The following is a 20,654-nucleotide window of genomic DNA, read 5'->3' as shown; positions in this document are numbered from 1 at the left end:
CTGCAACACTACCTATTAACACACACAAAAGTAGAGAACATAACCAGACAGCTTACCCTACTGGAAACACTTTGTTTACTACCCCGTTCCCCAAAACATTTAATCTCAACTATGTACAAACTTTTAACATCCCATAAAGAGACTCACACACCTACATTTATAAGACAGTGGCATCACGAGCTAGACCAGACCCTTACTGTGGCAGAAAATATTCAGCAACCATAACAAAGCATCCATATCCGCTAGGATTTTGGAAACCAACTACAAGTTTTTGTCACGCTGGTATTTAAAACCTATCAGAATTAATTTTTTTTGCAAGAAAACAGATGGGAGGTGCTGGAGAGGCTGTGGGGAACCCGGTACGGTCCTACATATCTGGTGGACCTGCAATCTATTAAAGCCATTCTGGCAATCCATATTAGATATTATGGACTCTAAACTTAACTCTACTCTAAGCAGGAATCCTACCCTTTTGCTTTTCCACGGCCTACCTAAATTAGTGGAAAAGCCTAAAAAATACCTACTTTTTCTCATGCTTAACGCTGCTAAGTCTCTCATCCCTAAAAATTGGAAGTCTGTCAATGTCCCTCAGATCTCAGACTGGGAGAATCAAGTAGATAGATATTTATCTCTAGAGAGATACCGGTACTTAAGAGATGATAAGATAGAGATTTATGGATACATGATGGAATATTGGAAGCCCCTCACAAGGGAATAGTCGGTGCTCTTTGCCTTTAACATTACTAAACCTGCATGGAACACATCTGGTTTGCCCTTCCCCCCCTATTTAATTCCGTTTTTTTCTTTTTTTCCCCCACATATCCTTCTACTTGCCCTTAGAACTTGCCTTCTCTTCTGTTTTCTCTTCCTTTTCTCTTTCTATTTTTAATTATAGCTGCCATACATTGACGGTTTCAATGTATGCCAATATTTAAGTTCTATCGAGGTGTACGCTATAACACCCACACTTGCTCAAGTTTGCTGGTTTTATGGTTATGTACTAAGAGCAAGAGTCACTATGTAGCTAAATTCAGTACAACTAAAAGGGAATTAATGGACAGTAGGATTATGCACTGCTAAGTCGAAATCAAAAATATACAGTTTTATATGTATCTAAGAGTACTTTTCCTCCAGGACACTGGTCTAAGTACCCTCTGGGAGGGGTCTAGAGGACAAGCGGAAGAATACTGTACATTCCCTGTATAATATTAACGACTCTGTACTTCTGTTGTTCATGTATTGTTTTTGAATAACCTAATAAAGCTTTAAAAAAAATAAAAAAAATAAAAATAAAAATAATAATAAGGTTTTAAGTCTTGTAGTCCAAAGATACTGTATATAGCAGCTTTCTGTAATTATATTCAGACCAACAAATACAATTTGTGGAAACAGACTCTGTCGTACTCTATGCTTAACCAATCAGACTGTAATAAAAACCTAGGTTTCAAAGATCTCAGGGTAGTGAAGAAAAGCAAGTCTAGAAAAGGTGTTAACATGGAATCTCTGTCCACGGAGAGATCATTCTTGAAATAAGAGGTCTAAAACTGTTGTATAATGCTCTTTTACCCTTAGTGCTGACATTAAACAATTCAGAGCACTTAAGAGTATGATGTTTATTCTATCACGTGTCCAAAAAAAATAATTATCTAAAGCAATTTCCTCACCTAAAGAAACACAACACTATCACTAAAATACACACCAGAATAGGCAGCATAGAGAATTTTTCCCATCTCCTTCAATCCCTGGGTTCATAAATTCTATTATTAATGAACAACATGTATGAAAAATGTTCTGTGGAGCAAGCCCATGTTTTGGGATAATTTCTGTGTTGGTGTTTTGATTTTGTTGATTAAATTGTTTGTCCAGTAGGTACGAGTTTTTCAGAATAAATCTTAGAAGTGTCTGTTAGTCTATATTTTCCAAAAAACATGATTTCATAATTGGTCAAAGATTTTTCCTAAGTTTTTGAGCCACATCAGTTTTGTCTTCTTTCCTGTGAGTACTATAGGTTTTAGTAATTTGATATCCTTTCATTAGATCTAATGTATGTTAGAAAGAACACACTATATATTTGGTGAAGAGTATTTAAATCACGGGCTCGTCTGGGATTTGAACCAGGGAACTCTCGCACCCGAAGCAAAAGCATACCACTACACCAACGAGCCAGTAGGTCATCCCTGATTTGCTGTCAAGAATTTTGTTAGATATGTCTGATAAAGTATCATCAAAAAGGAAATAAAAACAATTCTTTCATATGTTTAGTATCCTTCACATAACTGTAGGAAGTATCATTGCTTTGTGAATGAGATACAGGAAGATGGCGTCTGAGGAAGTTAACTCTTTAGGAGGAATCTATTTAAAAGAAATAGTTCTATGGTTTTCTTTTTCAGAAAATTTGGGCTTGTCCGGCATTTGAACCCGGGACCGCTCGCACCCGAAGTGAGAATCATACCCCTAGACCAACAAGCCTTAGATGCCATTTCATAAGTGCTTTTTACTTTTTTGGGTGAACTTTTTCAAAGTGGTCTCTAACACACATTCTACTTAAAAAAATAATAAGGTTTTCAGTCTTGTAGTCAAAAGATACTGTATATAGCAGCTTTCTGTAATTATATTCAGACCAAATAATACAATTTGTGGAAACAGACTCTGTCGTACTCTATGCTTAACCAATCAGACTATAATAAAAACCTAGGTTTCAAAGATCTCAGGGTAGTGAAGAAAAGCAAGTCTAGAAAAGGTGTTAACATGGAATCTCTGTGCGCAGAGAGATCATTCTTGAAATAAGAGATCTAACACTGTTGTATAATGCTCTTTTACCCTTAGTGCTGACATTAAACAATTCAGAGCACTTAAGAGTATGATGTTTATTCTATGACGTGTACAAAAAAAATAATTATCTAAAGCAATTTCCTCACCTAAAGAAACACAACACTATCACTAAAATATACACCAGAATAGGCAGCATAGAGAATTTTTTCCATCTTCTTCAATCCCTGGGTTCATAAATTCTATTATTAATGAACAACATGTATGAAAAATGTTCTGTGGAGCAAGCCCATGTTTTGGGATAATTTCTGTGTTGGTGCTTTGATTTTGTTGATTAAATTGTTTGTCCAGTAGGCACGAGTTTCTCAGAATAAATCTTAGAATTGTCTGTGTAGTCTATATTTTCCAAAAAACATGATTTCATAATTGGTCAAAGATTTTTCCAAAGTTTTTGAGCCACATCAGTTTTGTCTTCTTTCCTGTGAGTACTATAGGTTTTAGTAATTTGATATCCTTTCAGTAGATCTAATGTATGTTAGAAAGAACACACTCTATATATGGTGAAGAGTATTTAAATCAAGGGCTCGTCTGGGATTTGAACCAGGGAACTCACGCACCCGAAGCAAAACCATACCACTTCACCAACGAGCCAGTAGGTCATCCCTGATTTGCTGTCAAGCATTTTGTTAGATATGTCTGATAAAGTATCATCAAAAAGGAAATAAAAACAATTCTTTCTTATGTTTAGTATCCTTCACATAACTGTAGGAAGTATCATTGCTTTGTGAATGAGATACAGGAAGATGGCGTCTGAGGAAGTTAACTCTTTAAGAGGAATCTATTTAAAGGAAATAGTTCTATGGTTTTCTTTTTTCAGAAAATTTGGGCTCGTCTGGGATTTGAACACGGGACCTCTCACACCCAAAGCGAGAATCATACCCCTAAACCAACAAGCCTTAGACTCCATATTATATGTTTTTTTTTATTTTTTGTGTGAACTTAACTCTTAATTATTATTTAAAGGAAATAGTTCTATGGTTTTATTTAAAATAAATAGTTCTAAGGTTTTCTTTTTTTAGAAAAGTTGGGCTCGTCCGGGATTTGAACCCGGGACCCCTCGCACCCGAAGCGAGAATCATACCCCTAGACCAACGAGCCTTAGATGCCATTTTATATGTGTTTTTTGTTTTTTTGTGTGAACTTTTTCAAAGTGGTCTCTAACACACATTCCACTTAAAAAAATAATAAGGTTTTCAGTCTTGTAGTCCAAAGATACTGTATATAGCAGCTTTCTGAAATTATATTCAGAACAAAAAATACAATTTGTGGAAACAGACTCTGTCGTACTCTATGCTTAACCAATCAGACTAATAAAAACCTAGGTTTCAAAGATCTCAGGGTAGTGAAGAAAAGCAAGTCTAGAAAAGGTGTTAACATGGAATCTCTGTCCACAGAGAGATCATTCTTGAAATAAGAGGTCTACAACTGTTGTATAATGCTCTTTTACCCTAAGTGCTGACATTAAACAATTCAGAGCACTTAAGAGTATGATGTTTATTCTATGACGTGAACAAAAAAATAATTATCTAAAGCAATTTCATCACCTAAAGAAACACAACACTATCACTAAAATATACACCAGAATAGGCAGCATAGAGACTCATTCCCATATCCTTCAATCCCTGGGTTAATAAATTCTATTATTAATGAACAACATGTATGAAAAATGTTCTGTGGAGCAAGCCCATGTTTTGGGATAATTTCTGTGTTGGTGCTTTGATTTTGTTGATTAAATTGTCCAGTAGGTACGAGTTTCTCAGAATAAATCTTAGAAGTGTCTGTTAGTCTATATTTTCCAAAAAACATGATTTCATAATTGGTCAAAGATTTTTCCTAAGTTTTTGAGCCACATCAGTTGTGTCTTCTTTCCTGTGAGTACTATAGGTTTTAGTTATTTGATATCCTTTCAGTAGATCTAATGTATGTTAGAAAGAACACACTCTATACATGGCGAAGAGTATTTAAATCAAGGGCTTGTGTGGCATTTGAACCAGGAAACTCTCGCACCCGAAGCAAAATCATATCACTACACCAACGAGCCAGTATGTCATCCCTGATTTACTGCCAAGCATTTTGCTAGATATGTCTGATAAAGTATCATCAAAAAGGGAATAAAAACAATTCTTTCTTATGTTTAGTATCCTTCACATAACTGTAGGAAGTATCATTGCTTTGTGAATGAGATACAGGAAGATGGCGTCTGAGGAAGTTAACTCTTTAGGAGGAATCTATTTAAAGGAAATAGTTCTATGGTTTTCTTTTTTCAGAAAATTTGGGCTCGTTCGGGATTTGAACCCTGGACCTCTTGCACTCAAAGCGAGAATCATACCCCCAGACCAACGAGCCTTAGATTCCATATTATATGTTTTGAGTTTTTTTTTGTGTGAACTTAACTCTTAATTATTATTTATTTTAAAGTGCTTTTTATTAGAAATTTTTGCAATATACATACAAAGAAAAAAGTACTTTTATCATTACATACTCATCTCTATTGAAATACAGATATTTAAGACATATCAATAATCCATCCACCCGCATTCAAACCCTCTCTTCTATCAGAATATCTACTGCTAGGTGGGTTTATCGTTTCACAGCATATTTTTCACTTATACTTAACCTCTCTTGTACCACCATATAGACGGGCTGCATAGTGGTGGGATGAGTAGCAATCGCTTCAAACATATTAAGGTCAGTGACCGAAACAACAACAATAACTATACTAACTTTACCTCCTATGTTCATATAAAACAGTGTCTCTCTCTGAGAGTGGTACTGTACCTGAAAAGTAGAGACACCTCTTCCCACGGCGCACCCCCGAAAACTCAGACAACCCCGCATCTGCTCATGTGAGTTTTTAGGTGTTTGTTCTGGTCTGCCTATCCAGTAGAACCATACCCTTTGCACTGTCTCTCTATTATTTAGGATTCCTGCTGCTTCCTCATACATGGTGTAGGTGAACTTTTATTGTATATCTCCGTCCATGTTGGTGTTCCTATTTTCCAGTATCTCGCGATACATATTCTTGTGATCGTGCATAAAATTCTAATGAAAGTATTCAAGTGTCTATGATAGTTTTCTATGGGTTCATGTAATAGTGCCTGTTGTATGGTAAGAGTGACCTCTTCATCTATCAGCTGGCCTATAAACGAAGATAGCTTTCTCCATAGTTCCTGCACAGCCACACAATCCCACCACATGTGTTTGTATGTGCCCTTCCATCCGCACCCTCTATAGCAAAGGTTCCTCCCCTGGGGTTTAATGTGTGCATATCTGACTGGGGTTAGATACCACCTAAAGGCTGTTTTCAATGTGTTCTCCTTTAAATCAATGCTTAATAAGCCTTTATCTCCCGATTGGAGTAGTAATTCCCACTCCTGTTTATCTTTCACTATTCCCAGTTCCTTCTCCCATGCTAACATTATTTGTGTTTTTGGTGCCGATGGGGGGGATTGGAAAGTTACATATAGTTTGGATATTGAGTGTTTGAGTCTATGTGAGCTGGTGCTGGAGGTTTCTAACATCGTAATCATCTTCCTAGGTGCATTTTTAAGGAATTCTCGGAGAGAAGATTGCAGCTGTAAATATATGAACCAGTGTAGCTTTAGTGGCGCAATCTTCTCTTGTAGGTGAGAGAAAGGTAACAGTGCCCCCTTCTCTACTATGTCTGTTACCCTATAGAGACCCTTATTTTCCCACTTCTGTATATGTTTATGTGTGTCCCCCTGTAGAAGATATCTAATTGGCATCAGTAAGGAGTTTTTAGGGAAGATGTCTTCTCTCCTCCTGACTTTCAACCACATCTGGACGGTAAGAGCTCTTGTGTGTGTTTTCGGGTAGTGGTCGATGTCCTTATTCTGTTGTGTGGCCCACAAAATGGAGACTGTGTAAGTCCTCCCCTCTAGTTCCGCCTCTAAGGTAATCCAGACCGCATCTCCCTCTCTCTTCAGTATCATCGCATCCTGCGCTGTTCTGGCTGCTCTATAATAGTCCATTAAGTTAGGCCCCCCGATCCCTCCCAGTGATCTATGTCTATGCACTAAGTGTTTAGAGATGCTTGCCATTTTGGTACCTCTAATGAAAGCTGAGAGATCTGTCTGTATCCTTTCGACATCTGCAGTGACAATCTTTATCGGAAGTGCTCTAAATAAATAGAGTAGTCAGGGTAAAATGGTCATTTTGACTGCAGCTAATCTGCCCATCCAAGAGAAATTATATTTGCGCCATTTTGTGATATCCTGCCTAATTCTTTGAAACAGAGGTGTGTAGTTGTATTTGTATAGATGTTGTGTCTGTTGTGAGAGATTAATCCCTAAGTATTTAAGTGTGTGCTTGACCCACCGAAAATCAAAGTTTAACTCTAATAGTTTCTTTGTCTGGTGAGGGATAGCTATAGGGAGAACCTCACATTTATCCGAGTTGATTTTATAGCCTGAGATGGCCGAAAAGGACGCTAACACTGCATATAAATTGGGTAAGGAGATAAGAGGCTTTGTGATGGTCAATAGGATATCATCTGCGAACAGGGTCAGTTTGTATTCTGAGTGTGTCGTCTTAACTCCCTCTATGTCTGAATGCGTTCTTATTCTAGTTGCCAGAGGTTCAATGCAGAGTGCAAATAGTAAGGGCGACAAGGGACATCCTTGTCTTGTGCCATTAAGTATGGGGAAGGTGGCGGATCTATAGCCTCCCGCAGTCACCTGAGCCTGGGGTTTCGAGTATATTGCTCGAATAGCTGTCATGAAGGTGCCCTCAAAGCCCATTTTTACTAAAACCTTGGTCATATATTTCCAGTCAATTCTATCGAACACCTTCTCCGCATCCAGCGATAGTAGCAGAGAAGGCGTCCCCTGTCTTTCTAGATGATAAATGATGTTAGTGATTCTGCAAATGTTATCTGGGGCTTCCCTGTCCTTAATGAATCCTACCTGATCTGGGTGAACTAGGCTAGGGAGAATTTCCTTAAGTCAATTTGCTAATACCTTTGTAAACAGTTTCAGATCCTGATTTATTAATGAGATTGGGCGATAATTTTTACATCTTTTATGGTCTCTTTCAGGTTTGGGGATCACCACTATTTTTGCTAGTTGGGATAGAATTCCCTTCTAAGATATACAGGGAGTGCAGAATTATTAGGCAAGTTGTATTTTTGAGGATTAATTTTATTATTGAACAACAACCATGTTCTCAATGAACCCAAAAAACTCATTAATATCAAAGCTGAATATTTTTGGAAGTAGTTTTTAGTTTGTTTTTAGTTTTAGATATTTTAGGGGGATATCTGTGTGTGCAGGTGACTATTACTGTGCATAATTATTAGGCAACTTAACAAAAAACAAATATATACCCATTTCAATTATTTATTTTTACCAGTGAAACCAATATAACATCTCAACATTCACAAATATACATTTCTGACATTCAAAAACAAAACAAAAACAAATCAGTGACCAATATAGCCACCTTTCTTTGCAAGGACACTCAAAAGCCTGCCATCCATGGATTCTGTCAGTGTTTTGATCTGTTCACCATCAACATTGCGTGCAGCAGCAACCACAGCCTCCCAGACACTGTTCAGAGAGGTGTACTGTTTTCCCTCCTTGTAAATCTCACATTTGATGATGGACCACAGGTTCTCAATGGGGTTCAGATCAGGTGAACAAGGAGGCCATGTCATTAGATTTTCTTCTTTTATACCCTTTCTTGCCAGCCACGCTGTGGAGTACTTGGACGCATGTGATGGAGCATTGTCCTGCATGAAAATCATGTTTTTCTTGAAGGATGCAGACTTCTTCCTGTACCACTGCTTGAAGAAGGTGTCTTCCAGAAACTGGCAGTAGGACTGGGAGTTGAGCTTGACTCCATCCTCAACCCGAAAAGGCCCCACAAGCTCATCTTTGATGATACCAGCCCAAACCAGTACTCCACCTCCACCTTGCTGGCGTCTGAGTCGGACTGGAGCTCTCTGCCCTTTACCAATCCAGCCACAGGCCCATCCATCTGGCCCATCAAGACTCACTCTCATTTCATCAGTCCATAAAACCTTAGAAAAATCAGTCTTGAGATATTTCTTGGCCCAGTCTTGACGTTTCAGCTTGTGTGTCTTGTTCAGTGGTGGTCGTCTTTCAGCCTTTCTTACCTTGGCCATGTCTCTGAGTATTGCACACCTTGTGCTTTTGGGCACTCCAGTGATGTTGCAGCTCTGAAATATGGCCAAACTGGTGGCAAGTGGCATCTTGGCAGCTGCACGCTTGACTTTTCTTAGTTCATGGGCAGTTATTTTGCGCCTTGGTTTTTCCACACGCTTTTTGCGACCCTGTTGACTAATTTGAATGAAACGCTTGATTGTTCGATGATCACGCTTCAGAAGCTTTGCAATTTTAAGAGTGCTGCATCCCTCTGCAAGATATCTCACTATTTTTGACATTTCTGAGCCTGTCAAGTCCTTCTTTTGACCCATTTTGCCAAAGGAAAGGAAGTTGCCTAATAATTATGCACACCTGATATAGGGTGTTGATGTCATTAGACCACACCCCTTCTCTTTACAGAGATGCACATCACCTAATATGCTTAATTGGTAGTAGGCTTTCGAGCCTATACAGCTTGGAGTAAGACAACATGCATAAAGAGGATGATGTGGTCAAAATACTCATTTGCCTAATAATTCTGCACTCCCTGTAATTACAGAATTTAGTCAGATGTGGTATTAAGGTGCCACGAAACAATTTATAATATTCTCCTGTGAAGCCGTCGGGGCCTGCTGCTTTACCCGGCTTAAGGTCTTTAACTGCTTTCACTACTTCCAGAGTGGTGATTGGGGCATTTAGACTATCTCTTTGTTCCTTAGTGAGAACTTTTAATGGGCAATTGGCAAGGAATTCTTCGGTGTTTTTATCTGACTCTGTATTGTGAAGGACTTTTTCCCCATCGTAAAGTTTGTTATAAAAGGTGGCGAATGTGTCTACTATCTCTTGTGGGTCCAAAGTCATTGTCCCTTGTTCTGTTTCTATCATAGGAATGAATGAGGCCTTGCCCCTTTCCCTAATCTTGTGTGCCATAAATTTATCTGGTTTATTGGCATATATGAAATAGTGTGCCTTTAATTTTTGAATTGCTCTTGCAGCTTGAGAGTTTAGGATTTTCGCTAACATGGTTTTCTTGGTTTGGAGGGTCTGTAGTTTTGTCCCTTTCCCTGTTAACTTATGTCGTCTCTCTAGCGTTTCTATCTCCTCGTGTAACTGTTCTAGTAATTGTCTGTTGTGGCGCTTTAATCTGGCACTCTCCTGTATCAATTGTCCCCTGACCACCGCCTTATGTGCTGCCCATGTGTTTATAGGATTAGTTGTGGTGTCTATATTTATCCCCCAGTACTCCACCAGCGACTGCAGAATCTTATCATGTCTTTGTGGGTTTTTCATAAGGGTTGGGTCAAAGGTCCATGACCTTTTCCTTTTGGTGTCTTGCATCCCACTCAACTCTAATAATAGAATAGAGTGGTCTAACCACACACATGCATGTATAGTTGAGTTCTGCAGCAACGGGAGAAGCACCTGGCTAACATATATGTAGTCCAATCACGTGTATGTTTTATGAGCCGTGGAGTAAAACGTGGTGTCGTTTGTTGCCCCGTATAGTGAGTGCCAGGAATCCATCAAGGAGTGTGGTGACAGAGAATCCTGTACCGATTTAATTATTCTGTTATGTCTGTGTTGTTTATTGGATAAGGAGATATATTTAGTCTCTACTTGTGGGGACATAGTTATATTAAAATCTCCTGCTAGTATAATTTTGGTTTGGGACCATTGAGTCAATAGAAGGGATATGTGTCTGAAGAAATCATGCTGATTATCATTGGGGGCATAAATGTTGCATAAGGTCACCTCAGTATCTAGCATCCTTCCTCTGACTATCAAGTATCTGCCTTCCGGGTCTGCTAAAGTGCTTTCATGAGTAAAGTCGATAGAGGAATGTATAAGAATTGAAACTCCCCTCTTTTTTGCGTCCGCAGTGGCATGGTAATGTGTGCGGAAGTGTTTTGTCCAGTATTTTGGGATATTGCTTTTAAGGAAGTGTGTTTCCTGGAGAAACAAGATATTAGTATTTAGGCGTGTATATTGGGACATAGCTACTCTCCTTTTGGGGTCGGTGTTGAGTCCTCTGACATTGTGTGACACTACATGTATGTTGCTAGACATTGGGGTGTTCTCTAACCCTTGTCTGTGCTCTGGACGTGTGGTGCTCATCAGTTATTACTTTCAGATAGGATGTCCTTTTTGATATAGTGTTAATCTTCGGAATCAGGGTGTCACAGGGGTGCGCCGTAGGGATGCCACTAGGAGGAGAAAAAACAATTGGGGGGGGGGGGGGGAAACATGTCCCAGGATTAAGAGTTGAAACCAAAACTTTATCTTTAACATTGGGATTGAACATTTGAAAAAAAAAGAAAAAATAACCTGTAAACAGTTGCTTGTTTCCCATTTATCCCTTTATTAAAAGGGAGGGCTGGGAGGGCCCATCTAGACATATCAGCTTTTGTTCTAATAATCAAATAAAAGAAAAGAAAGGGAAGGCATTGTAAGACATTAGATATACAAAACATTGATGTAAGCCTAGATCTCGCCTCTAGTAGGCCACATCACTTTATAAACCTTTGTCTATAATGTTAAAATGTCAATTAAGAGCTATACATAGCCTGTGTTCCCCTTCATCTCCTTCTACTCCATTGGTGTCTTGGTGCTGGAGACCTCCAGAGGAAGTCTTTCCTTCCTTTGATTATTGCTTTACTCTAGAGTCCCCAGTCTCAAAAGGCTAATGGAAGAGATTCTAATTAAAGTTCTTTGTGTCTGAATTCCTTTGTCCTCCGCTTCTTATACCTTGATGTGTACCATTTAGACTGGTCCTCTCTGCGTATAGATACTGGCCTGGGTGCTGTTGGTGATTCTCTCTCAAGTAGCAAGGGGGTATCAAGGCCTAACGCCTCACACACTTCAGGGATGTCTTCAGGTTCCTTAATAGTTATGACTTTAGTGTCCTTTGTTATAATTAATGCGAAGGGGAAACCCCATCTGTATTGTATCTGCTTTTGTCTCAGCAGGGAGGTAAGGGGACGTAGGGCACCTCGTCTCTGCAAAGTCCGAAGACTCAAGTCTTGATAAAATTGGATCACGTTGCCTTGAAATTTGAAAGTGGGTTGTTTTCTAGTTGCCTGGAGAATCTTCTCTTTGTCTGGGAAAAAAGTCATTTTAATCACGACATCTCTCGGAGGGAGACCCACCTTTGGTTTGGCTTTTAATGCTCTGTGAGCTCTTTCAACATGGAAGGTGTAGTCTGGAGATGAATTTGTGATCTGGGTAAAAAGCTGTGTTAGATAGGCCGGAAGTTCTGTCCCTGTTATTTCCTCTGGGATCCCTTTCAGCCTAAGATTGTTTCTTCTGCTCCTGTTCTCCAGGTCATCTAATTTGTCCTGGAACTCCATCAGCTGTTGTTGTTGTGTTGAGACCATCTGAGATATTTCATCCACATTCTCAACCATGGCATCCTTTTGATCTTCCAGTGTATCTATCCTGTTTCCCATATCTGTTAGGTCGGATTTAATCTCTGATAGACTGTTGGTAACCGATGAATGGATGGAGTCAATTTTCTCCCAGAGTTTCTCAAAGTTGTCGGCAATGTCTTTTTTTGAAACAAGGTTCTGTAGGTCGGCCTTAGTTAGTGGGGAAGTATTTTCTGGTTGTTGTATGGAGTCAAGGTCCGAATCCTCACCCTCCTCCATTTCTTTATTGGGTTTGGTAGATTGCAAAGATTTAAAGAAAGAGGACACTGAAGAGGGTTTAGTAGTTGATTTATCACCTTTCATTACTCTCCTTGAAGACATTATGTTATTAAGCGGTGTGTACCGTTGTATTGTGCTGTATGGTAGGGTTCTATCTGTGAGAGGTCAAAGTTAGTTCTTTAATTATCTGGAACTTTACATGTGGCGTTGTTGCAATATTATGGAGGACATATGGATGTTAATATTCCATGGATTCGAAAAGGCTCAGCTTTCCCTGTGCATTATTCTTCTAGACGGCTCTCCCTTCTGGGTCTGCTGTATGGATTACATGTCCAGGGGTTGTCTTTTGGTTATTTTCGTTTGTAAGGTTAGTATGACCAAGGAGCCAAGGCTTTCAAGCCGGTGTTTCTTTTCTTCTTCTCTTTTTCACCTCCTAGAGGGTTTGGCTGTTTGAGATTGTCCTCCTCCCCAGGGCAGTTGTCCTCACAGGACGATCACGGGAAAAGGTATGGAGGTATGACCTGTCCCCCCTAAGGGGTGACAGGAAAAGGGAGGGGAGAAGACACCAAAAGTTTCTTCAGTCTAGGTGATGCTAAGCTGAGTTGCAGGGTCTGGCTGCGTTTGTTTCACTAGAGGTTAAATCCCTGTTGTGCAAAGAGGGAAACAAGTACCACAGCTGTATATAACTCTTGTTTCAGCCTAATGTTATGTTTGCCCCAGCAGCTTTCAATTGAATAGTAAGATGCGTTCCCCTAAATATTTGTACCCCAGATGGTATTCTCTTTAAAGATGTTTCTCTCCCACCCTGACTGGAACTGGTCCACAAGAGACTAGGTGAGTGTGTTTTCTTTGGGGGAGCCTGCAATGGGGGGGCGCGGGTGTGTAGGGGTGTCTACAGGGGCCAGAGAACAAGTCTTATCTGCTATACAGGTGTTATATAAAGGCAGGGAGGCTTCTGCCTGTAAGGCAAGTATATCTTACTTCATATGATGGCATTAGCTTAGAGTAGATATAACAATTATGCAGACCCTCTAGTGCCCAGTTTCACAGTCATCTGTGGTCCACCTAGAACATATAAATAGCAGAGGGTGCCCAAAACTTCAGCTCTGAGCGGTGGTCTAATGAGGAGGCTTGTAGGGGTAACTATCCTGTGTTTATAAGTGAATACAACCCCTTATGCTCTTTGCAGGGCAGAAGTGAAAATAGATATCTTTGCAATACTTCACTAGTGGAAAAGTTCAGTAAGAAGGGCTCCTTCTGCCAGATTTCACCAGATACATGCAGATGCGTTATTATATTAATTATTCAGCCCTGTATATGATGAATGAGCCTAGGAATGGGCATTTGTGATACCGGGGCAAGTTTTGGGCTCTCACTGACCTCTGGTGTGAGTTGACAGGCTGCTGCGCGGGTTGGGATAATTGTAGGGTATGGAAACACTTGCCCAAGTTTTATCTGCTGATTGGGTAGTGTAGATTAGAAGAAAAGAAAGTCTCTGTGTGCTTAAAGCACTCTTACCCAGTCCCTTCGTTCTACTCCTGTATCAGCAGTGATGGCGCGCCTCGGATCTAATGCAGCCTCACTTGGTCCCCTCGAGAGATCACCAGGAATCTCCCATTACTGCTGCAAAAAGGTAATTGATCGAGATGGGGGTCCGGTCCTAGCGGTGTGCCCCCGTTGCGGGTCTTCAGCTGTTTTTACCCATTGGTGTAAGGGGGTGGCCGCAGCTCAGTCCGGAGCGGAGGTTGGTCACTCTGGGCAGCGGAGGGAGGGTGAGATCTGTGGTCAGTGGCTCAGCGGATCAGGCCACAGTATCCTCGGGAGGTTCCGGCTTAGCTGCGGTAGTGACAAAGACAGTCTTAAAGGACCAGCGCCCCTCTTACAGTTGTAGGTAGGCTTTAGTAGCTTGAGGAATAGTCTGAGTGTAAGTGTCCAAGCCTTATATGTCGCCCACTCACTTGGGGTGCCCCAGAGCGGAGCCCCGGCCCTCTGGGGTCCTGAGAGAGGCCTGGGTATGCAGACTGTCACAGTTTCTTTCGGTCCGGTAACTGGGTGTCCTCCGTAAAAAGGGAAAAAAGAAAAAAAAAAGTTTTTAAATTCTTGAAATTCTATCTAGGGTGCTTCTTGCTTTTAGGGATGGGAAATTTACACTGCTTCTAAATTAATTAGGGCTCTAAATATACTTAAATATTCTAATTCAGAGGGAGCTTGCCAAAAGTGCTGCCACTCTGCAGTTAGCTCTGCCCCCTCTTAATTATTATTTAAAGGAAATAGTTCTATGGTTTTATTTAAAGGAAATAGTTCTATGGTTTTCTTTTTTCAGAAAAGTTGGGCTTCTCCTGGATTTGAACCTGGGACCTCTCGGACCCTAAGCGAGAATAATACCCCTAGAACAAAGAGCCTTAGATTCCATTTTATATGTGTTTTTTTTATTTTTTTGTGTGAAAATTTTCAAAGTGGTCTCTTACACACATTCCACTTAAAAAAATAATAAGGTTTTCAGTCTTGTAGTCCAAAGATACTGTATATAGCAGCTTTATGTAATTATATTCAGACCAAAAAATACAATTTGTGGAAACAGACTCTTTCATACTCTATGCTTAACCAATCAGACTATAATAAAAACCTAGGTTTCAAAGATCTCAGGGTAGTGAAGAAAAGCAAGTCTAGAAAAGGTGTTAACATGGAATCTCTGTCCACAGAGAGATCATTCTTGAAATAAGAGGTGTAAAACTGTTGTATAATGCTCTTTTACCCTTAGTGCTGACATTAAACAATTCAGAGCACTTAAGAGTATGATGTTTATTCTATGACGTGTCCAAAAAAAATAATTATCTAAAGCAATTTCCTCACCTAAAGAAACACAACACTATCACTAAAATACACACCAGAATAGGCAGCATAGAGAATTTTTCCCATCTCCTTCAATCCCTGGGTTCATAAATTCTATTATTAATGAAAAACATGTATGAAAAATGTTCTGTGGAGCAAGCCCATGTTTTGGGATAATTTCTGTGTTGGTGCTTTGATTTTGTTGATTAAATTGTTTGTCCAGTAGGTACGAGTTTCTCAGAATAAATCTTAGAAGTGTCTGTTAGTCTATATTTTCCAAAAAACATGATTTCATAATTGGTCAAAGATTTTTCCTAAGTTTTTGAGCCACATCAGTTTTCTCTTCTTTCCTGTGAGTACTATAGGTTTTAGTAATTTGATATCCTTTCAGTAGATCTAATGTATGTTAGAAAGAACACACTCTATATATGGTGAAGAGTATTTAAATCAAGGGCTCGTTTGGGATTTGAACCAGGGAACTCTCGCACCCGAAGCAAAATCATACCACTACACCAACGAGCCAGTAGGTCATCCGTGATTTGCTGTCAAGCATTTTGTTAGATATGTCTGATAAAGTAGCATCAAAAAGGAAATAAAAACAATTCTTTCTTATGTTTAGTATCCTTCACATAACTGTAGGAAGTATCATTGCTTTGTGAATGAGATACAGGAAGATGGCGTCTGAGGAAGTTAACTCTTTAGCAGGAATCTATTTAAAGGAAATAGTTCTATCGTTTTCTTTTTTCAGAAAATTTAGGCTCGTCCGGGATTTGAACCCGGGACCTCTTGCACCCAAAGCGAGAATCATACCCCTAGACCAACGAGCCTTAGATTCCATATTATATGTTTTTTTTATTTTTTGTGTGAACTTAACTCTTAATTATTATTTAAAGGAAATAGTTCTATGGTTTTCTTTTTTCAGAAAATTTGGGCTCGTCCGGGATTTGAACCCGGGACCTCTCGCACCCAAAGCGAGAATCATACCCCTAGACCAACGAGCCTTAGATTCCATTTTTTATGTTTTTTTTATTTTTTGTGTGAACTTAACTCTTAATTATTATTTAAAGGAAATAGTTCTATGGTTTTATTTAAAGGAAATAGTTCTATGGTTTTCTTTTTCCAGAAAAGTTGGGCTCGTCCGGGATTTGAACCCGGGACCTCTCGCACCCTAAGCGAGAATCATACCCCTAGACCAACGAGCCTCAGATGCAATTTTTTGTGTGTTTTTTTTATTTTTTTGTGTGAAATTTTTCAAAGTGGTCTCTTACACACATTCCACTTAAAAAAATAATACGGTTTTCAGTCTTGTAGTCCAAAGATACTGTATATAGCAGCTTTATGTAATTATATTCAGACCAAAAAATACAATTTGTGGAAACAGACTCTTTCGTACTCTATGCTTAACCAATCAGACTATAATAAAAGCCTAGGTTTCAAAGATCTCAGGGTAGTGAAGAAAAGCAAGTCTAGAAAAGGTGTTAACATGGAATCTCTGTCCACGGAGAGATCATTCTTGAAATAAGAGGTCTAAAACTGTTGTATAAAGCTCTTTTACCCTTAGTGCTGACATTAAACAATTCAGAGCACTTAAGAGTATGATGTTTATTCTATGACATGTAAAAAAAAAATTTATCTAAAGCAATTTCCTCACCTAAAGAAACACAACACTATCACTAAAATATACACCAGAATAGGCTGCATAGATAATTTTTCCCATCTCCTTAAATCCCTGGGTTCATAAATTCTATTATTAATGAAAAACATGTATGAAAAATGTTCTGTGGAGCAAGCCCATGTTTTGGGATAATTTCTGTGTTGGTGCTTTGATTTTGTTGATTAAATTGTTTGTCCAGTAGGTACGAGTTTCTCAGAATAAATCTTAGAAGTGTCTGTTAGACTATATTTTCCAAAAAACATGATTTCATAATTGGTCAAAGATTTTTCCTAAGTTTTTGAGCCACATCAGTTTTGTCTTCTTTCCTGTGAGTACTATAGGTTTTAGTAATTTGATATCCTTTCAGTAGATCTAATGTATGTTAGAAAGAACACACTCTATATATGGTGAAGAGTATTTAAATCAAGGGCTCGTTTGGGATTTGAACCAGGGAACTCTCGCACCCGAAGCAAAATCATACCACTACACCAACGAGCCAGTAGCTCATCCGTGATTTGCTGTCAAGCATTTTGTTAGATATGTCTGATAAAGTAGCATCAAAAAGGAAATAAAAACAATTCTTTCTTATGTTTAGTATCCTTCACATAACTGTAGGAAGTATCATTGCTTTGTGAATGAGATACAGGAAGATGGCGTCTGAGGAAGTTAACTCTTTAGCAGGAATCTATTTAAAGGAAATAGTTCTATGGTTTTATTTTTTCAGAAAATTTAGGCTCGTCCGGGATTTTAACCCGGGATCTCTTGCACCCAAAGCGAGAATCATACCCCTAGACCAACGAGCCTTAGATTCCATATCATATGTTTTTTTTATTTTTTGTGTGAACTTAACTCTTAATTATTATTTAAAGGAAATAGTTCTATGGTTTTCTTTTTTCAGAAAATTTGGGCTCGTCCGGGATTTGAACCCGGGACCTCTCGCACCCAAAGCGAGAATCATACCCCTTGACTAACGAGCCTTAGATACCATTTTTTATGTTTTTTTTATTTTTTGTGTGAACTTAACTCTTAATTATTATTTAAAGGAAATAGTTCTATGGTTTTATTTAAAGGAAATAGTTATATGGTTTTCTTTTTTCAGAAAAGTTGGGCTTGTCCTGGATTTGAACCCGGGACCTCTCGCACCCTAAGCGAGAATCATACCCCTAGACCAACGAGCCTTAGATTCCATTTTTTATGTTTTTTTTATTTTTTGTGTAAACTTAACTCTTAATTATTATTTAAAGGAAATAGTTCTATGGTTTTATTTAAAGGAAATAGTTCTATGGTTTTCTTTTTCCAGAAAAGTTGGGCTCGTCCGGGATTTGAACTCGGGACCTCTCGCACCCTAAGCGAGAATCATACCCCTAGATCAACGAGCCTTAGATGCAATTTTTTGTGTGTTTTTTTATTTTTTTGTGTGAAATTTTTCAAAGTGGTCTCTTACACACATTCCACTTAAAAAAATAATACGGTTTTCAGTCTTGCAGTCCAAAGATACTGTATATAGCAGCTTTATGTAATTATATTCAGACCAAAAAATACAATTTGTGGAAACAGACTCTTTCGTACTCTATGCTTAACCAATCAGACTATAATAAAAGCCTAGGTTTCAAAGATCTCAGGGTAGTGAAGAAAAGCAAGTCTAGAAAAGGTGTTAACATGGAATCTCTGTCCACGGAGAGATCATTCTTGAAATAAGAGGTCTAAAACTGTTGTATAAAGCTATTTTACCCTTAGTGCTGACATTAAACAATTCAGAGCACTTAAGAGTATGATGTTTATTCTATGACGTGTAAAAAAAAAAATTATCTAAAGCAATTTCCTCACCTAAAGAAACACAACACTATCACTAAAATATACACCAGAATAGGCTGCATAGATAATTTTTCCCATCTCCTTAAATCCCTGGGTTCATAAATTCTATTATTAATGAAAAACATGTATGAAAAATGTTCTGTGGAGCAAGCCCATGTTTTGGGATAATTTCTGTGTTGGTGCTTTGATTTTGTTGATTAAATTGTTTGTCCAGTAGGTACGAGTTTCTCAGAATAAATCTTAGAAGTGTCTGTTAGTCTATATTTTCCAAAAAACATGATTTCATAATTGGTCAAAGATTTTTCCTAAGTTTTTGAGCCACATCAGTTTTGTCTTCTTTCCTGTGAGTACTATAGGTTTTAGTAATTTGATATCCTTTCAGTAGATCTAATGTATGTTAGAAAGAACACACTCTATATATGGTGAAGAGTATTTAAATCAAGGGCTCGTTTGGGATTTGAACCAGGGAACTCTCGCACCCGAAGCAAAATCATACCACTACACCAACGAGCCAGTAGGTCATCCGTGATTTGCTGTCAAGCATTTTGTTAGATATGTCTGATAAAGTAGCATCAAAAAGGAAATAAAAACAATTCTTTCTTATGTTTAGTATCCTTCACATAACTGTAGGAAGTATCATTGCTTTGTGAATGAGATACAGGAAGATGGCGTCTGAGGAAGTTAACTCTTTAGCAGGAATCTATTTAAAGGAAATAGTTCTATGGTTTTCTTTTTTCAGAAAATTTGGGCTCGTCCGAGATTTGAACCCGGGACCTCTCGCACCCAAAGCGAGAATCATACCCCTAGACCAACGAGCCTTAGATTCCATGTTATATGTTTTTTTTTAGTTTTTGTGTGAACTTAACTCTTAATTATTATTTAAAGGAAATAGTTCTATGGTTTTCTTTTTTCAGAAAATTTGGGCTCGTCCGGGATTTGAACCCGGGACCTCTCGCACCCAAAGCGAGAATGATACCCCTAGACCAACAAGCCTTAGATTCCATTTTATATGCTTTTTTTATTTTTTGTGTGAACTTAACTCTTAATTATTATTTAAAGGAAATAGTTCTATGGTTTTATTTAAAGGAAATAGTTCTATGGTTTTCTTTTTTCTGAAAAGTTGGGCTCGTCCGGGATTTGAACCCGGGACCTCTCTCACCCTAAGCGAGAATCATACCCCTAGACCAACGAGCCTTAGATGCAATTTTTTATGTGTTTTTTTATTTTTTTGTGTGAAATTTTTCAAAGTGGTCTCTTACACACATTCCACTTAAAAAAATAATAAGGTTTTCAGTCTTGTAGTCCAAAGATACTGTATATAGCAGCTTTATGTAATTATATTCAGACCAAAAAATACAATTTGTGGAAACAGACTCTTTCGTACTCTATGCTTAACCAATCAGACTATAATAAAAACCTAGGTTTCAAAGATCTCAGGGTAGTGAAGAAAAGCAAGTCTTGAAAAGGTGTTAACATGGAATCTCTGTCCACGGAGAGATCATTCTTGAAATAAGAGGTCTAAAACTGTTGTATAATGCTCTTTTACCCTTAGTGCTGACATTAAACAATTCAGAGCACTTAAGAGTATGATGTTTATTCTATGACGTGTAAAAAAAAAAAATTATCTAAAGCAATTTCCTCACCTAAAGAAACACAACACTATCACTAAAATATACACCAGAATAGGCTGCATAGATAATTTTTCCCATCTCCTTCAATCCCTGGGTTCATAAATTCTATTATTAATGAAAAACA

The 20,654-nt window shown here is 38.5% G+C and overlaps 4 non-coding genes across 4 annotated transcripts; all 4 read right to left on the bottom strand.

The window, feature by feature from the left end:
• Window positions 1–3,855: 3,855 nt before the first annotated feature.
• Window positions 3,856–3,927, bottom strand: TRNAP-CGG (transfer RNA proline (anticodon CGG)). The gene has a single exon. It is a non-coding gene; the product is annotated as a tRNA-Pro (tRNA).
• A 12,258-nt stretch (window positions 3,928–16,185) lies between these two features.
• Window positions 16,186–16,257, bottom strand: TRNAP-UGG (transfer RNA proline (anticodon UGG)). Its single transcript has one exon. It is a non-coding gene; the product is annotated as a tRNA-Pro (tRNA).
• Window positions 16,258–16,359: 102 nt separating this feature from the next.
• Window positions 16,360–16,431, bottom strand: TRNAP-UGG (transfer RNA proline (anticodon UGG)). Its single transcript has one exon. It is a non-coding gene; the product is annotated as a tRNA-Pro (tRNA).
• A 129-nt stretch (window positions 16,432–16,560) lies between these two features.
• TRNAP-AGG (transfer RNA proline (anticodon AGG)) lies at window positions 16,561–16,632 on the bottom strand. The gene has a single exon. It is a non-coding gene; the product is annotated as a tRNA-Pro (tRNA).
• Between the last annotated feature and the right edge of the window lie 4,022 nt (window positions 16,633–20,654).

The sequence above is a fragment of the Bombina bombina genome, chromosome 4, assembly GCF_027579735.1.
Source record: "Bombina bombina isolate aBomBom1 chromosome 4, aBomBom1.pri, whole genome shotgun sequence".
Lineage (NCBI taxonomy): Eukaryota > Metazoa > Chordata > Amphibia > Anura > Bombinatoridae > Bombina > Bombina bombina.
Note: the sequence above shows the minus strand (reverse complement) of the source record. Positions and strands in the feature narration are given on the sequence as shown.